The sequence below is a fragment of the Orbicella franksi genome, chromosome 15 (assembly GCF_964199315.1).
Source record: "Orbicella franksi chromosome 15, jaOrbFran1.1, whole genome shotgun sequence".
Lineage (NCBI taxonomy): Eukaryota > Metazoa > Cnidaria > Anthozoa > Scleractinia > Merulinidae > Orbicella > Orbicella franksi.
The window spans coordinates 7,988,104-8,006,978 of record NC_138159.1 but is presented as its reverse complement, the minus strand read 5'-3'; the positions used below and the strand labels follow the sequence as shown (position 1 = coordinate 8,006,978).

Genomic DNA, 18,875 nt, shown 5'->3' with positions numbered 1-18,875 from the left:
CAGGTTATTCCCAAAAATGATGGAACAGACTCAGTTTAACCCTTATGTGTAAGTCATCTACCACTTGCAGCCCTGCACTGCATACAAACCTTCCAAGTCGATCTCGTACGTTCTTGTACGGATGGTTCAGATGGGTCTCTCCCACAGCCATCAACCGGTGAAGCAGTTCAGGGACTCGCCATTCCTGCTGACAAAGCGCTCCTTGAATGAAGTACAAACGACTGAAAAAGGAACAACACAGAGGTCAGAAATAGGGCTTTAAACGTTAAAATTCTACACAAAATTAGAAGAGTAGCACAACGCAAATGCTATTTTCAAGCGGGGAACTGCGCTAGAAGTCACATAACAAAATGTAGTTATAAGTAACGCAACGTATCTATCACGTATTGAGCCGAACAGCACTAGATTTCACGTAACGTAGCTATAAGTAACACAACGCGACTTTCATGCATTCAAGGGAAAAGCATAGACTTCATGCTACGTAAGTATAAGTAACGCTACCCAACTTTCACGAATTTAAGGAAAGAACAGGAAAGTTCATAACGCAGCCATAATTAAAGTAACGAGCAAAACTTAAATGCAAAGCACAATAATTCACGTACAAAATTGCAACTATAGGTAAAAAAAAGCAGCTAACGTAGCGATAACTCAAAGACCCAGTTTTGACCAGGATGCATTGCGCACCGTGCAGCATTGGAAAACAATAACAGACGCGCGATAAGCATCATGGTCAATACTTGGTCTTTAATGTACCTTATTATATTATCACCAAGGAATTGCAAAAACAGTTCTTCACCTGAAGACACCACAATGTGATGGCTTTCTTTCTTCTCATTACCTGTCCGCTTGACAATATAATGTTGTTGTATGGAGAAATTACATGTGACCACTGTTAAGAACTGGACTAAACTCACCTTGAGTCAGAGAATGAGCTGCGTTGATCGTCCAAAGGTTCTTCCAGCAACAATTCTAGAAAACGATGAATGCGACGTGGATCCCGACTCTCCTGCAACAAAAAATCCCCGATGAAGTTTATTGAAATATTTTAAAGTATTTATCCTAACTTATGTGTTCTAAGGACGTTCGCGCTAATTGTTATGTGTTTTAAGGACGTTCGCGCTTATTGTTTCCGCGCATCCTTACTGCGCACGCAAATTCACACGCCACTTCATGTATGAGAACGCGCACTAAGTACTAAAATGAACAATGACAGGGCAGATGGCCATTGCTATAGCTTTGCCTGGATTTTACGATCTTGGACGTTCGGTGACCCGTACTTTTCTTTCCAGAAACAGACTTTATTTACAATTATCTCCACATTGTTCAAAAATGAACAAAAAATCAATGTGGGAAGTTAAAAAAATTTCAAGATTTCTGTCCCCGGGACATCGAATCCTGCCATCTTGCGGCTGCAAGGGGCGTGAAACTATGGTCGCCAAATGCGAACTTGTTCTTTACGGAACCTCACCAGTTGACTAAATTCACTTAATAGGTCCACTTAAAAACATTATTTGGCAGAGAACATTTCACTTCCAAGATCTAATCGCAATATTTTTGGGCTTACAGACACTGTGGCCTTATTCGCTAACGAAGGGGATTTTTTCATTTTAGGGTGTTCTTCCGGGCATGTTCTCTCCAAAACAAAGTCGATGACCCCCCATTTTTTTACATTTCTGACATAACTAACTCATCATCTTACAGTGGTGAACGTTTCAGAAAAAAATCAATGTTGGAAAATGTTCGCGCGAACGTCCTAAATTGGAGACAGTGTAAATATCGTGAACTAAAATCGAGCTTCCTCGATCACGAGATTCTACTAGCTTTCAGTTGTACGACGGCAGCTTGTTAAATTTATCTTTGTTTCGAGACAAGCTTGAATAATTTATGATTTGCTATCAAAGACAAACCTCCCAAAAGTTGACTTTTACCAGTAGTTTAACTCTATTGATCCCTACTTGTACACTGCGTTTGCTTAAGGCTGGTTTTGCAAGCGCATAAGGACAAGCATACAACGTACATAGATTACGGTGTCTTTCAAGGCTGGTTTCACAGGCCCATAATTATAAGCATGAGGAACACGCAGTCACTGATGATTAGCGCATCTGTCAGAAAATGTCTCTGACATAAGACCCTACTTAATTGTCTTTGACTATGTTGCTTATGCTTACGCTTACGCGCCAGGGAGAACCAGTCTTAAATGAGCTCAGTCACGGTATTTTGAGTTATTTTGGCCACGGATAAGATTACCTTAAATTGAAGAAAACCTGAAAATAGTACGTCAACAAGATAGAAAAACACCAAAGAGATAATAATAAACCATAAAAGAACAAGGATGGTTAAGGATGGAGAAGATTGACACGGATCATAAACGACGAACTTGAAAAATTTAGGCTAAACTTTTCAAGCTCTTCGAACGGTGACGCAGCTCCTTTAAGAAGCGGTTTTTGTTAGGACATGTTCCTAACAAGGGCGCTAATTATCAACATTTTACTGGGAAAGGTCATTTGGTCCATAATAGCAGAAGCTCACCACAGCAGTAGCCATGCAAGTACCCCAATCCTCCAAGGTCTCCACGTTCATGGCCGATAGGGCCTTTCTCAGAAGAGGCACTAGAAAGTCCCACAGATTTTCAACCTAAAAATATGAAAAACAAAAACTGATCAACCTCGGGGATAAGCAAACAAACAAACAAATAAACAAGAGAATAAATGTGAAGACATGATTGATCATCGCAGTTATATACACAATTTGAGCAGAACAAAGAATATTAAGCTTTAGAAAAGAAAAGCAAATAAACAGTTCTCCTGAGGGAGGTTCTCGCTACAGTTTTTTTTTTAAATTGTAAGAAGCTTACGAGGCAGCAATGTGGCGAAATAGTCGTCAATCCGCTGCCACGAGGTGTCATTATAACACATCTTCCACTCTTAGTTCGTGATTGGAATACTCAGTGCGAGAGAACGGTTTTCATTTGAGGGTCGTAGAACTGAAACCAAAGAAACCACTCTGGCCAATCACAAAGGACTTAGACAATCCAGTGAACCAATCAGAACTCGAAGCAAGTACATGTAGCTGACGCAAAGCGCGGGAAAACGTGTGTGAGCGAGTCAAGATTGATTTTGGTATTACGTCTGATTGGCTGACAAAGTAGCACGAGTTCTTTTTAAGCCAATCGCTTAGCGTCGCAATGTAAAACCAAAGCAAACGCGAATTACTTTCGACACTCAAGTGAAAACCTCTTGATTCTGGTTTATGTAACTAGAGATATGGGTGTCCAAAGGTAAATTAATACCTACGAAACGCCTCATATGTTTGTCTATACCTTTTCAAATTTCCAGTGTTTGGACCCGCGGATAACAGCGGCGATAATTTCTACAGCGCACCTTTGACTGCTCTCCTACAGATGAATAAAAAACAAATACACAAACAGGTTATATTAAAAGAGCTGAGGCATTTCATGCCGAGCCACATAGCATCTAAAGAAGAGATCAGTGCGAGGAACACGAAGTTACATGTACACTGTTTACCTTACCTGTGGGTCTATACAAAGTCGTTCAAGATGAGGCTTTATTAAATCTACAAATGTGTCGTCAAAGTTTCTAAATAGACCCTGTTGAGAAAAAATATACAGACACTCATTAGTAAGAAAGATACTGCGCCAGTTCTTACCAGTTACAAAACTGATTACTACCAACTAACAATTCGTGGCGGGGACCCCATTCTGACTTTTCCCGCCACTGTCTGAACACGCGCAAATGAAAAGTTTTGTGATTAGCTGATATGTGCGCCGATTTTTTCCCGCCACTTTGGGCGCGCGAATACTGGCGCGAATTGCTTAATAATTTTTAAATCAGCTCAGTTACAGAAATGAGCATTTCGACTTTCCCAGCCCCTCTGGGTTATGTAGAGAGATTATTGGTGACTGCTACTTTTAAGACCAGCGATATCATCCAGATTTGTCGTACGACGTCCAAATGCATGGTTCGGTTGATTTTCGAAGCAACTCTAGCGTTAGGCTCGATTATCAGTCACTGGTCGGGAAAATCGAGAGAACGATACAAATCAAACGTTCTCTAGTGTTCACTGGTTAGAATTCTATGACCGGTCAATTTTCCAACAAGTTTTGCATCGATTGCTCAGAAAATGACCAAAAAAATTTCTACCATCAAGTGTGATGAGCGAACTTTCATGGGTTTTATTTAGGACATAACTAACAACAGAAATCTTCTCTCTGACCTTGAACAACACAAAGCGATGAACGTTGAATTGATCTTTGCCTTTCCTATCTTCCAAGGATAGAAACGAGATGAATTTTGACATAAATTCTTCTTGACTAAAGCCATCGTAAATTGCTTGCTCCTCCTGAAAAAAAAACAAAAACAGCAGCAAAACAAGTCACTCGGGACACCAGTCAAAGAGGACACGAACAAAGCAAGGATTGGAACTTTTGCGGCCTTTCTGGGGTGGTCACGCTTCGGAATGCTTCTCCAGGGAGAGTGGGAAGAGTAACTATTGTCAGGCGAACAAAGATTTTCATCAGACTATACGACTTAGCCTGAAATGTCAGTCATCTCCCTCCCCCTATATAAGACTTAAATGAACAGGGTATTTACCCTGTTTTATAGGAATAAGAACTTTATGACCTCGAAGGAATTCCCATGTTGTGAAGAGAATTACTGCAAATACTACATGAATTAACGCCAAACTCCCACACTTATACTCTTGTACCTACAGCTCTAATAATTCTTAAATAGATGACCGTGTATGTACATAATAAAACACAACCCAGCAATACATATATTTTACTTACCTCCGAAAGTTGGTCACGCGTTCTCCTTAGAATTGGCTGTTGGTCTGCGGCAGCATAGGTCAGCAGTTTTCTAGACAAAGCATGCACGGGCACATGTTAAATTTGTTTACTTAGTGAAGCGTACGGGAAGGTTTCTTTTACAGAATTTTACAAGAATAAATAATAGACTTTTGTTTATCCCACAATACAAAACAAGTCTAACTGTGACACACTTCGTTTCTGTGAACAAATGCCCGACCACACTGAGTGGTCTGCAGTTAGAAGATTAATAAACTATCTCGTCTTGTGAGAACTGAAGTCGTAACTTCATGTGGAGGCGCAAAGCGTTTGACTAGAAACACCCTAAGGCTTGCATTCTGGTTGTTTGGAGGCGTTAGAAGGTCCAAACAATTCGCATGATTGCTGGCCACGTGAGTGAAAACACTCTACAAAATAGTTATACTGTTTATTCAAATACTTACTTTGGCCATGTATAGTAGCCCGGGTGAGTTTTATCGATGAAAACACAGTCTTCCCACTCATTTTTGGTCTTGGGGAGATCACAAGACGAATATTGCAGCCTGCAGAATGAATAGGAAAAAATTGAGATTTATTTCACCAGAAAGTATGTATATTTATCACCTCTATATCAGATATCTAAAAGTCATATCTTACCATCTGTTATCTTCCCGATCACCGGGCTGAATAACTGTTGTCGTGGGCTCTGGTAGACCAGCTGAAGACAGAACAAGAATAGACTGTGTATTACGCTATTTATCATACGACTAAGAAAATACCTTCATTGCGATTGGCTGAGAGCAGACAAATGTATCGTGAATTCTTAATTTGTACTGCGGTGAAAATTAACACACGCGCGTTCATAATTTTCTCCCTCGTATAATGAACGAGTGATCGTTAAAATGTGAGAGCAATTAAGGATTTACGCTACTCGTGATATTTAAAAATTTTATCAGATTGCACTCGCCTTAAGTCTCGTGTAATTTTAAGAGAATTTTCAAAAATCACACGTAGTGTAAACCCACAATAGGATTCGAATTCATACGATTACCTATACTACTCTTAACAATGGTAACTGCCCTTAACAGCTAATCACCGGGGACATCGAAAACACTCTACAAAAATACTCCCATTGATCTGAAGTTACACATTTTTCATGTTCACCGACTTCCTCAAGTTTTGGTCATCCCTGATTATTATTAGTTTTTTTTATTACCTTTATGTTTTTCTCCCTGCCTAGACTACGTAATCCATTATTTGGACGTTCCCTTCGACAGCTCCAGGCTAGCGGATTTTGCTGCTTGACTAGTAGTTGCTCCAAAGAAGGGCTGTACACCATAACACAATGTCTCCAATTTACCGAAAGAGTGGCCTACAAAACTAACTACGGCAGTGGAATAGAACAGCAAAAGTTCGACTTTGATTCAGACATGAACTTAACCTGTGCCGAATCTAATGCATACATTACGGATACATAATATAATTTATATTTTACTTCCAGGGTTTTGTGTTGAATTAGAAATTAAGTTCGACTCCATTAAGTTCCACGTCTGAATCAACTGTCGACCTTAATCATTTGAGTCGACCCAAATGGATATTAGGTTCGGCCATGGTTCGGCACATGTAAAGTTGAACGTTTCAACCGGGCCTGACAGTCTATAATTAACAATTATTCACCGAAGTGGAGGTGAATAGTGGTGGATAAATATCCATTACTTTCACCGACACTGAGGTGAATAATTGTTTTAGTATATACCACACAAGCTGAATAATTAGCGGACCAAAGCGATATTTTACGTGTGACAAGTAGTCGGAAATTTTAAAATCTTTCGCGCCGGCTGCTCGGAGGTGAATAGTACTTGCTAATCACCTCCGAGTTAACCAATCAGAGCGGGCGAAAAGCACTATTCACTTGTGTGGTATATACTAATATGAACTATCTTTGTCAGTCTTACCAACAGTGTATGGATCGGCTATTTTGACGTGTGGTCGTTTCTGCTGTTTTAAGATAGCTCCAACAGCGTCTATCGCAACCTAAAATCAGATAAGGAATTCAACTTTCATTTCTTTGTCGAAACACTCAAGAAGTTGCTTCTTCTTATGCCCCAAACAAAATCCAGTATAAGTTAAGGCTTTGATTAACCCGAATTTCAAGAACGGCTAATAGCAAAACCCAATTTTAATTCAGAAGGAACAGTATACAATCTAGTAAAATGTAAAACTTGAGTGTTTTCAGTCTAATGACCAAATGCTTTCAGAAAAATGTCTGAACATAAAACATGAACTTATTTTATTGTATGGTTCACTGTTGAACATGTTCGGTTGTATGGTAATCTGTACTTTTTCATTTAGGTCTAATGGAGGTTACTTCTTATAATAAGACTACTAAACCATTGGAACTGGTAACTTAAGAACATCTTCAGAACATTCCAAGCTCACCTAAAAACTAAGAAAGCTCAGCCTAAGCCCAAAAATTCCACGTTCTGTTTTTTTTATTTTCTTAAGAAACATATAAAAAATATTCACCATCTTTATTCACTTATCAAAGAGTGTATAGCCACAGTTGTTACCTTAGTCCGATTCCAGTAACAGATAAGCGACTTTTGAGACTAAAACTGCATGCTTGGGTAAGGTTATTATCTCGAAGAAGCCTCCTACAACATGTGCTTCGTCATCAAAACGTTTTCACGCAATCAAATTTTCAGTTAACTAGATCTCGCTCTGTTTGACGGAGATCAAAGGTTCGAGCTTATTTTGAATTATTTTCGGTTCACTCCGGGCGAATTTCTTTAATTCCGAGTTGTCCACCGTTATTTACTGACAGAAACTAAAATGCGCCGGTGTCAACTGCAATTTTGCAACCAATCAAAGGGCGGCCAATGTTGTCTCGTAAACGGACAGCAGTTTTAATCCCACTGTCATGCGCTAGTTTTTACGCGGTCAAAATTAGTTAACTGATTAAACGAATACAAGCAGAGGTTCTCAACGAACAAAAAGACAAGGAAATCACTATCTTGCAGGGCAGAAATTTGGATACAAGTTTTCATGACATTTAATCGGCTTGGAGATTCATTGGGTTAATAAGAGTTATTTTAGGTATTACTTGTTCAATAGTTACCTTTCGAATCGCTAATGCATCGTGAATTTCACACAAAGTTTCACCGCGTTTGCCGGTAGAGGCACATCATAATGAATTAACAAACTGAGAAACCTGAAACAAATCTGGAGATAACGCCAGAGTCTGAAAATAGGAAAAAATATGTTATCAATTCCATGCTAAAAATATTTTAACTCCTTAATACTTAAAGCCAACTAGCGATATACATTTCAAGTTAGAACAGGAAAGCTTTCTTTGTGTTTTGCTTGACCTTGAGTCGGCTCCTTATCGTAAATATCAACGATACACGTATTTTGACTACTGTCAATGTGTGTATCGATAACAAGAAGGCTCGTGTAATGGCAGGTTTCGAGGCCCCATGCACCTCTCACAAAGGCTGAGAAAACAATAGAACGAACAGCAGAAGCAATGAACCTAACTCTTAAAATAATAGAGGTGCCTGAAACAAAGAGCGAATGAAATGACAGGTTCTGAAGAGGTACGTGGCTTGAAGGTTTCAAAAAGATTTTTTTTTCTTTCTGTTTTCGTGGATACTTGATGCAAATCTTCATGGATATACCTAGTTGGGACCACGAAGGCAAGTGCTGACAGATTGGGCGCCACTGGCTACAAGCTACTCTCCCCACCCTATTCCCCCTCCGTATGAGTAACTTGGGACAACGTACTTGGGGTGATGCAAAAAATAAAGACAAAAGGAATTGACAACTCATGGAAAATACATAGCATTACAACTTACAGGCCATCGCTCTCCAACATATCCACTAAAGTGCTCACAGGTTTATGGTAATTCCTGAAATAACGAGAAAAGGAGTCAAGCTGACTGACTGACAGACAGACAGACAGACAGACAGACAGACAGACAGACGGACTGAGTGAGTGAGTGACTGACTGACGGAGAAACGGACTGAGGGACTGAGTGAATGACTGACCGAGTAACTGACAGACAGACAGACAGATCGACGGATTGACAGAGTGACTGACAGACTGACTGAGTTCTGACTGACCGACTGAACGACCAACGCAGGGCAGGAAAAAAGTTTTGAAATCCAGTCGCCCATTGGGCCAGTACATTTCATTTTTCAGTTGCCCCAACTAAAATATCACTTGCCCAATAGGCGTGCAATATGCATGCCTTATCCATTACATCATTTAATAGGTACTGTCTGTAATCAGTGATAAACTATAACAAGACTACTGCTCAGGCTAATTTCACTTGCCCACCGGAAAATCAAACTTCTGTATTCACTTGCCCAAGGGCAAGATTTACTTGCCCAGAGCAATCGGACCTGGGTTTTTTCCTGCCCCGCCCACCCACTGATCGACTGACTGTGTAACCAACTGATTGAACAAATCACTGACTGACTGACTGACTGACAGATTGATTACTTCAGATTATTCTCTCGTGTGTTTTTCCAAGCGTCCTCGCTCTCTTTGAGTTCTAAGTCGCTTGGAAGAGCTGTCGCTGTAGGACTTGAGATTGGTTTAAGATGGCTCTGCGGCACGGGGCCCGTTGAAGTTAAGAGCCGCTTAGCTTGTTCAACTGCAGAATCGGTAACCTATGAATAAGAGCAGTCGGACGTCATCAATTTTGGCACACGCTAGGGAACACGTTGAGGGGAAGTGAAGCGAGTACAATCCCATTCGTGTCTGCGTATCGGGAACAAGAGTACTCATCGCGCAGAATTCTATTGTCTTTCGCGACATATACTTGCAGTGCTCAGTTTTGCAATGCGTGGAATAATAATTACAAATATTAGCTGTCGGAATTCCGACTGCTCTCGTCAATGAATCGGCGGCTGTCAATCAAACGGTCTGATGTGTGAAGTAAATCCCAAGGTGTAATAAGCTAACAAAAGCGCTCTAATTTAAAGGCGGCCTGCGCTCTTCACAAAGACTTTTGTCAACAAAGCCGTGTGCAGCGACATTCTCACTTTTTTTGTTGATATGTCACACCCGAAATGGTTTGAGCGCGGGAGCCAAAAGTTCTCCCACAAAAACTTCTTCTTCCAAAGCGTTGCCAAATGGAAAGAACGGTGCGCATAAAACTTTCTTCTACTTTATCGTTGTCCTCTTTTACTCGACCGGTCAAAGCAGTTCATCAGACGTAGTCTTTTACTCGATCGGTTTACGTAGTCTGTCGTTGATCGAGGACTTAAAAGACAACACAGGTCTTTATCTATTCGAAAGATGAAGAGGAAAATAAATGACATTTCTGTTTGAAATCCAGAGCCGAACAAAAAAGCAAAGGCACGCAGCGCGTCTTACGCCTGAGTGAGCATTGTTCTCCACTGCATGTGTGAGATAATTATTCAAAATTGGAACCGTTTTAATTGATCAAAACATTTAAAAGGCTCAGGTTCGAGTATTTAGTTATTAGAATCCTCTTTGGAGTAACATGTCAAAGCGTACGAGACAGCAGCTCGGCTTTTACGCATCACTATTTGATGACGCTTATGATCGTCGCCTCAGTTTTAAGTACCGACCCAAGCAAAAGCCCGTTGTTATGGGTATTTATGAAGTTGAGCGCATAGTCTCTCAACGAAATCAAGGGGGCAAGGCAGAGTATTTTATTCAGTGGAAGACTTATCCTTTAACTGAAAACACCTGGGAGCCGTCCGAACACTTCTTATGTTGATGAAATTACATGTAAAGTGATGTTAAAACGACGTTCCGAACACTCTGAGATCTTTTTTTCAACGAAAATCAAAAATGATCTCTTTGAGACCAGCTGAGGATGAAGTACTCTGCTTCGCTTCCTTTAACTCTTTTATCTCTCTGAGATCATTTTTGCCTGACATGTGCAAGAAAGCGGGGTTAACCGGGGGTTCAATGAGCCCTAAAAAGAGCTCCTGATCAACGCGCTGCATTTCTTGCACAGATGACAAGCTGAAAATTCGTTTATTGCAACTCGCGCAAAGCGTTACTTTAAATACGATCGTTAAGTGATACATTTTATCACCTCTCAATTTCAATGCCTTATAGCGTCGGCGTGTGTCCTATTGTTTGTGGAGGCGGCGCTTGGCATATATTAATATTCTGCCGGGAAATTCAAAAGAGTTTCGCTCTATTGTTCTTCTAGTCTCCGAGGCGAACGAAGGCTGAAAGATCGTTACGAGGGTTCGAAAGTTGGCAGAACGACCACTTCGAAACATTATTTTTCGTTAAAACTTGGCATAAAGCTTCCTTTAACAACATACATTCAAAGCCGTATGATAACCGTTAAGAAGGGCACTTTGAAGGAGTAAAATTCTTCCTCTAAATATTTCCTCATACAATATTTTCCCTCAAATGGACCAAATTCAGGAAAAGAAAACGACTAGATCCACTTTTCGTAAGATTTCAAAAAATGTCTCCTTTATTCCATCAATGTCTCATCTACAAAAGCCCTATGATAACCACTACGAAACACAAGTATGAAGCATGTAAACTCTAAACAAGTATGCTTAGTCGGCCATTTTCTGGTCATTTTCTTTATTGTTTAACCATCGGCAGCCTAATTAATAATTAAATTTCGCGCGCACTCTACATTTAAGTCCCGGATATGTCGCGGCATTCTGCGCGATGTGGGACAGTACTCAAGCTGGTGCACACGAAGCGGATATTGGTTCATTTCTGTGTTGTAGCGGGGAGACTTTGCAAGAGCAGTGCACACAACGCTAGGTTGAAAACTGAGGTCATTTTGTCCTGATTCATGATGCGTGAATTCAAACCAGCTGAATTTTATGCCGCATTTTTCAGGGGAAAAATGTTTCTCTGGCTTACCATTCTGCTAACAGCCACCGTATCATACTTCTTCACCATTTCCTAGGCGAGCATCGTCATCAAGTTGATAATGGAAGGCTTTTCAGAGTGGTCAGCCTGCAAACGTTCACAGGTAAAAAAAAAGATTCTCCTCACCAGGTTTCATACAGTTCTTATAACATTAGTATGGAGAATATGAGTTATGTCTTCGGTGATCAGTTCTTGTTTTCTATTAACTCACAGGCTTGCCTTTGTATTGAAATGTTAAGAAGTCAAATCTCTATCGGGAAAAATTAAAGGACCCTGGACAAGATTGCTCAGCATTGTATCGAGTCGGTAGAGTACATTAATGGTAAAGTCTGTACTGACAGCAACGAACTAGTTTTCACAGATCACTGTGACGTTTTTAAATTATTTAAGGCTCTCAAAATGCGTCCAACTGTCCTTATCGAAAGCTTCAAGTTAAGGCATTTGGTTTGTTAGTTGTAGCATCTTTTTCAGATACGACGTTTTGACGAGCCAAGCGCCTTCACCACGGTTTCTACTGCATGAAGCGACTAGGAGTATTTCTACTCTACCCTGAATGAGAGGCTAGTCCATCGCAGGGTTACCCTCCCCTCCACCATCCACATTTTTGTCAGGCTGTAGGTACCCATTTATACACGTAGGCGGAGAGAGGCACTGTGTGAGTAAAGTGTAAAGTGTAGAGTAAAGTAAAATATGACTTTTCCCTGATAAATATAAAATTTCCTTGACCAAATAATTATAGCAGCGGTCTCCTACCTCCCTTACAGCATGGACTGACACGTTTTCAACAAATTTGCCTTTTTCGCTAAGAAAAAAAGATTATTGAAATCACAGTGACCTAAAATATTTCTTCCACTGAGCCTCCAATGGTATTGCATCAATGTTGTTATAATTTCAATTCTCCGTGACTGTCCCTGAAAATGTCAATTTTCCCTGACTCAGAATAAAATTTCCTAACACTTCCGTGAACTTGAAGAGTTTTAATTTTTCCCTGACCATTTCCTGACCTGTGGCAAGCCCGCCGGGATTTTATGTTGTTTGGAAAAATATTCTAACGTTGAGATGCGTACCTGGACAATAACAGGCCACACATCAACCATGATCTTCCAGTAATGTACTATCAAGAACAACATCGGTTATTAAGCAACACGTAAAGCGCACCCTGAAAATAACACAAAAACAACATCAGAAAATGAGGGAGAAAAAAAAGCACAATATCGCTTCACAAAGATATTCTGCGTTCATTTCGTTCATGAGTTTTCCCCTATAGTGTATGCCAACTTTACGTGTGTACTTGGCAAATTTTCTATTGAGTTACCACTCAACGTGTGAGACGATTAATTTGTAGTTTGGAAAGAAGGTACTCAATACACAACGAATATAAGATTTAGCAGTGACTGCGTGTTTGCACAAACCTTGAATTCTTCATGGGAGATGTCTGGGCTGTTTTGAAGCTTAGATAATGTTGGTGGTACCAAGGTGTGAGCAAAGTAATCAAACAAATCGATGCAAGACGATAGCACTCTTTGAGCCTTGATACGAACCTAGGGATAAAGAAAGTTTGTGACATGATTCTAGAGTTAAAGTATATTGTAAACAAACTGACAAGTAACAGCAGCACATGTTTCAAAAATTTCCTGAACGAATCTATCTTTTTCAACTATTGACTGGTCCCGTACATTGACGTACTTTAAATTTCAGTTAATCAGTGCACAGCTGTTTGCTCATTTTTTTATTGTGTGTCTATATACATGTACCTCTGTAGGCGTCCTAGCTTATTTCCCTAATTATTCTTCGTTTTTTTCACACTTAGGCATGGCACAGTCACTACCATTTGCCATTTCTCAGTGGGTGACTTATATATGTAAATCTAACGAGCACAAACATAGATTGCTGTTGTTGTATAAAGAAAAACAGTAGAAAGTAAAAAGACTTACCTCTGTGTAAACAGTTGTCGCGAGTTTAAACAAATCGTCCAACAACACTTGATGTAACGTTGTTAATTGGTTTGAAATTCGGTCCAGGATTCGCATCTGAAATACGATTTATATGTATAGATTTGTCTCAAGGTTGCGCTAATACAATTTTGTGCTTGACTAACAATCTACGAATAGTTTATTTTGAACACGTTTTAACTTCAACCTATACCAATATTATCACACCTTTCAATAAAATTTCAACACAAACTTTCCAAAATTTACTTTTGAAAGCTGCTGTCCTTTGATCATATCTTCAGCGACTTGTCGTTGCGAAGTTTGAAGAAATGTCTCTTGCAAGTGCGAACGATGAAGTCGAGTTCGTGAACACAACTCTATAGGCATCTATGTCTTATTTTTAACTACCGAGGAACATTATTTTATAGCGAAGGAACTTTAGAGCTTTTTGCGAAACTCAGACTCGGGAAAAAGAAGTGGGAAGAAAGTAAACTATTTACAGGACATTCAAGAAGATATGTTAAGACGTGGTTGGTTGAAAAAGTACATTTTTAGAACTCACTTCATGTTGCAGCTGCACTCATTCAATAAGCAACGGTCGAACATGTTTCTTCTTTCCTGCAAGCTGAATCGATAAAATAATAAATGATATCATCCAATAAGAGTGTGGAAATTGGCCATCTGCGAGTTGCCTATTGTCTCTGTGTCAAAACGAGTCTTCGGGCGAAACCATTCATATGAAAATGTGTTCCGCCTACTGGTTAGTTTTCATGCAAATCAAACTCATTTTCGTATGAAAGGTTTGAATGAAGACTCATTTTGAAACAGAGGAACAAGGTAACTTGGAAATGGCAAATTTGGATATTTTCCACTTATTATTACTTTGATTAACATTATTAGATCTCCAATGGTTGGTCAACGAAAACAGTCACTGTGACTGTCCGATCGGGAATATAAGCTTCCTGTTTAAAATTGCGATTGGCTGATTCCTCTGGTGTAAAAACTAGTAAATACACAGTTAGCTGGTAGTGCCATTACGACGGACGTCAAAATAAATGAAAGTATTACGGTTCGATACATTTTGTACAAAATCTGAATCAGCTTTGTTGAATTTGAAGCTCTCAAGTTTGTAAAGCAGGCAAATGCATTCCAGACTGGACACTCCCAGCCTCACCTTCATGGGAAGAGAACTCGTACCGGAGCACACCGCTAAAGATCTTGGGGTGATTTTGGACAAGAACCTGACCTATGACGAACACATTACCAAAACTGTCTCCTCCTGTATGTCTTGTCTCGGTCAAATAAGCCGCACAAAGCATGTTTTTGACAAATGCACCCTACTAACTATTATAAATACTTTAGTTTTTAGTAAACTTTTTTATTGTTCGAACGTGTGGGCGAATACATCAAAAAGTAATATAAATAAATTACAAGGTATTCAGAACTTTGCCGCTCGAATTGCGACCAGTACACACAAATATGATCACATCACACCAGCTTTAAAAGAGCTTAAATGGCTACCAGTCGCGACTCAGTTATATTTCAGGAGCGCTATCATGGCCTACAAATGTCTAACATCTCGCGTGCCAGAATATCTGTCTTCCCAGTTCAGTAAGCGAGGAGAAATAAGCGGACGTGCCACAAGAAGTTCACAAATGCTGAACATTCCTCTTTTTAAGTCTGCCAGTGGCCAGAGAACGTTCTACTACAGAACAGTCAGTATCTGGAACTCCATGGATAGCTCTCTAAAAACTCTCGAGAAAGTATCTGCTTTTAAGTTTCATCTTAAACGTAAACTTATTAAGGATTTTATAGATTCCTAATTCTAGTTAATTAATCTTAATGAATCTTAGTGTTTTTAAGTAGTTTTAAATTATTATTGTATTGTCTTTGAAAAGCCTCTAAAGGGAAAGTCAATAAAGTAAGTATGTAAAGCAAATGGGCAACGCCTCTCGTTCCCCACAAACGTGGAATGAAACATAGCTGTGGAAACATAGTTCTCGAAAATTGTTTCCTTTGTACGTGAATGGGGTAGCAATTTTTCCGCCGACGTCTCTCAGCACGAATATTTTTTCGTTCGCCAGGGCCTTGTCAATATTATGCAACGTACTTTGTCTTCCATAGCTCTCTTCACAGCACTTGCACTGCGCCATCTGAAGAAAATCACAATTAAAGAATTGTAAACTAAAAAGAAAACTCTTTCTGTTGAAACTTAGGCACAATAACAAGCTTCTATGAAAGAAAGAAAAAAAAACACACTTCGCCCCTGCAGTTCATCTGTAAACTGCACTAATCCATTCTACTTTACACATGGCTTATGTCAAGGTTCCTTTAACACTTCCCGAAACGCAAGGTTACCACTGCCCCCCTTCCCCCCCCCCCCCCCACCCTCCAACAGTATTTTGTAATTGGCTCTGACAATACTCTGGGGTAGAGAGAGACACCGTGCGAGCAAAGTGTCTTGTCTTGGAACACAGTAATGAACCTAAATGACTCCAACCGGAGCCCACCGCACCAACCATCAAATCATTACGGCTTCCCCTTGCCAACAGAAGATGACACATGTATGGAAGATACTTCGCAATAGGCTTAAAAACAAGATTACAAGAAGGACGTTTTCCGGCTTTCTTGAAAAGCAAGATGAATAATACATTACCTGCTATCAAACTCGTCTCTCTGGCCTCCAACATGAAGCATTAAGAGATCATAGATCTGTTAAGTGCAAACAAAATGACACAAGAAGCCATTAAAAGGACAGCTGTCCAGGCTGATATATCAGGAGCTTGATACTAACATGCTTTATTATCTTGCAACATAAAAAATAAGTGTGTATCAACTAAAAAGAAAAATAATATGATCAAAACATTTAAAATTTCGCTAGAATGGCAATTTCGATTTTTTGACATACTGTCACAAAAACAAATTTTTTGATCTGAATTCCTCTTCCATCTTTGTTATGTGTACCTCTTTCCCAATATACTTGTTCTATTTTGCTTCGTAGAATCTTTCTCTCTCTTTTTTGTGGCATTTGACAATATACTATGGAAATTAGAATAGAGAACTCCAAGACATTGTCCCTTTAAAAATATCTAGTATTACGTGGTATAGTCTTGTAAACCGTGGTCTGACATGTTATTCTCGGTTCTTCGCGTAAGAAGTGCTTTTCTTCAAGATAAATAGTAGTCTACGAGCACGCTCACGTTGGAGCACAAGCGCGCGCCGCGAGACGAGACTCCTTCCCGTCGGATCGCTTTGCTTTCCGATCGCGCGTGTAACTCAAATGTGAGCCCGCTCGCAGGCTAGATAAATAGCCGCGAACATTGATTGATTTGCCGTTTAATGATTCACTTAAAAATACTCAAACCTGAGTGCAGATTCCATGACAAAATTTGAAGTTATAATGGTAAAATAGCCGACAAATACAATCATGATAACCAATGTACAAACTTCTATTTGACAGCTTAAAACAGGAATTATTTTTACAACGAAAATCGATGGGAATTTTTACACAGCTGTCTGTTTTCTCAACATTCTTTTACACGATTATCACTGCAATTCTTCAGAGGAGTTATCCCATCACACTTAACCCCTGACAACAATTTGTTTCAGTTCAAGTTTCACCGCAACAGTTTCATGCTAACGATCACCAGCGAGAGAAAAACACGTTTCTTACCTTGAAAATTATCAAAAGAGCTTTAGTGTCATCCTCGTGATGACAAAGTAGATGATCTACAGGAAACAAAAAAATTGAATGTAGTTTACACACAAGCGCTCTGGGGACAAAAGTAATCTCTTTAGCTTCGCTGTGGGAAAGTACAAACTTAGGCAGCTTATGTAAGACACTCCATTGTGAAAACCACATTCAAGCCTCGTCCACAATAGTTCATTTTCGTCCATGCGTTTACGGCGCCCTGTCGTCGACACTAGGGAGCTTAAAGCCTGGTTTTCACTAGCGATGCAAGCTCAAGTGAAAACTCAGTGATTCTTATTTCATCGTGAAAACCGCCTTGATGCAGGCATAAGCACAAGCGCAAGCACAAGGATCAAATTCTTCCTTTTTCTTGTGCTTGCGCTTATGCGTTTGTGCTGCAACAAATGAAAACCAAATACCGCTCAGGCATAGCACAAGCACAAGGATATTTACCACACGTGGTTAAGTTTGACCAATGAAAACACTGGATCCAGATTACCTCGTGCCTAAACAGTTTGAAAGGTTCGGATGATTTTGCTTGTGCTTATGATTGCGTCGAACTTCGTCTTCACTTGGGCCTTTCCTATTGCTTGCGTTTGTGCTTGCGCTTGTGCTTGCATCGCTAGTGAAAACCAGGCGTAAGCAAACCACGACGGCAACGAGAACGCCACCAAACAAAAAGGTTTAATGAGCAGAACAATGGCTGTGCACGCGCGTATAAATCTCCGTACATTTCGTAGCCGTTCTCTGCAAAACAAGAACGTGAAGTGACCAAGTTCTGCGTATTTTGAAAAACGTGAGCCACGACGGCTAATTTTTCGAATTTCTTTCTAGAATTCTAAACTAGAATAAAAAACGCTCATTGATTAGATCCATCGTGCTCTCAACAACTGGGCTCCCATCTTTCACAAAGCTGTTCACAAAGTTCCTCCAAGTACATTTCCCACGCTTTTTAATAAAACACTTATTGCATTGATTACTTATTTAAGATCTGGCCGCAGTTGTTCGAAGGCTGAATAATGCTATCCAGTCCACCGGATAAATCGCTATCCAGTGGATAAGTGTTAACAAAACAAACCTCGCTATCCGCTGGATAGTGATTTATCCGGTGGATAGCACTATCCACCTTTCGAACGACCCAGGCCTGGAGGTACACTGTCTTACCTAAAAGTCTATGAATCAGCTCTGCTATCCGAGCTCGCGAGTTGTGTTCACCCATGGACACTTCTGAAAAAGATAATAATATACTAGATTTTGAGTGACTTCGAGCGCAAGGTGTGTAAGAATTGTACTGTAATTAAAGGAACACTTAAATTGGCTGGGTGATACTCTGTCCAAACCAAATACCAACACCACCAAGCGCTTGGAACCTAAGCGGAAGAGGGAGGCCAGGGAACAGCTGGTGATGGTCAGTGGAGGGGGAGATGAGAGAGGCAGGCTTCAACTGGAAACAGTTGGAGAGACGGTCAAAAGATAGAGTGGAATGAAGAGACTTCCTTAAGGACCTATGCCAACAACGGGGTGAAAGGGTTTAAGTCAGTCAGCAAAAAGAACAGATTT

General features: G+C 40.0%; 1 pseudogene across 1 annotated transcript in view; it reads right to left on the bottom strand.

Annotated features, from left to right (window-relative positions):
• LOC145469190 (proteasome activator complex subunit 4-like) overlaps positions 1-18,875 on the bottom strand; it is a 37,874-nt pseudogene that overhangs the window by 6,184 nt on the left and 12,815 nt on the right. The window contains exons 18-39 of the transcript XR_014042288.1: positions 18,480-18,542; positions 17,298-17,353; positions 16,281-16,336; positions 15,735-15,777; positions 14,187-14,249; positions 13,628-13,723; positions 13,106-13,234; positions 12,761-12,852; positions 11,685-11,780; positions 9,309-9,478; positions 8,659-8,712; positions 7,923-8,045; positions 6,760-6,838; positions 5,462-5,522; positions 5,269-5,367; positions 4,808-4,877; positions 4,234-4,359; positions 3,530-3,607; positions 3,320-3,394; positions 2,530-2,634; positions 915-1,006; positions 90-221 (exon numbers count right to left, since the gene is read on the bottom strand). The product of XR_014042288.1 is annotated as a proteasome activator complex subunit 4-like (transcript). The remainder of the gene's footprint in view (positions 1-89; positions 222-914; positions 1,007-2,529; positions 2,635-3,319; positions 3,395-3,529; positions 3,608-4,233; positions 4,360-4,807; positions 4,878-5,268; positions 5,368-5,461; positions 5,523-6,759; positions 6,839-7,922; positions 8,046-8,658; positions 8,713-9,308; positions 9,479-11,684; positions 11,781-12,760; positions 12,853-13,105; positions 13,235-13,627; positions 13,724-14,186; positions 14,250-15,734; positions 15,778-16,280; positions 16,337-17,297; positions 17,354-18,479; positions 18,543-18,875) is intronic.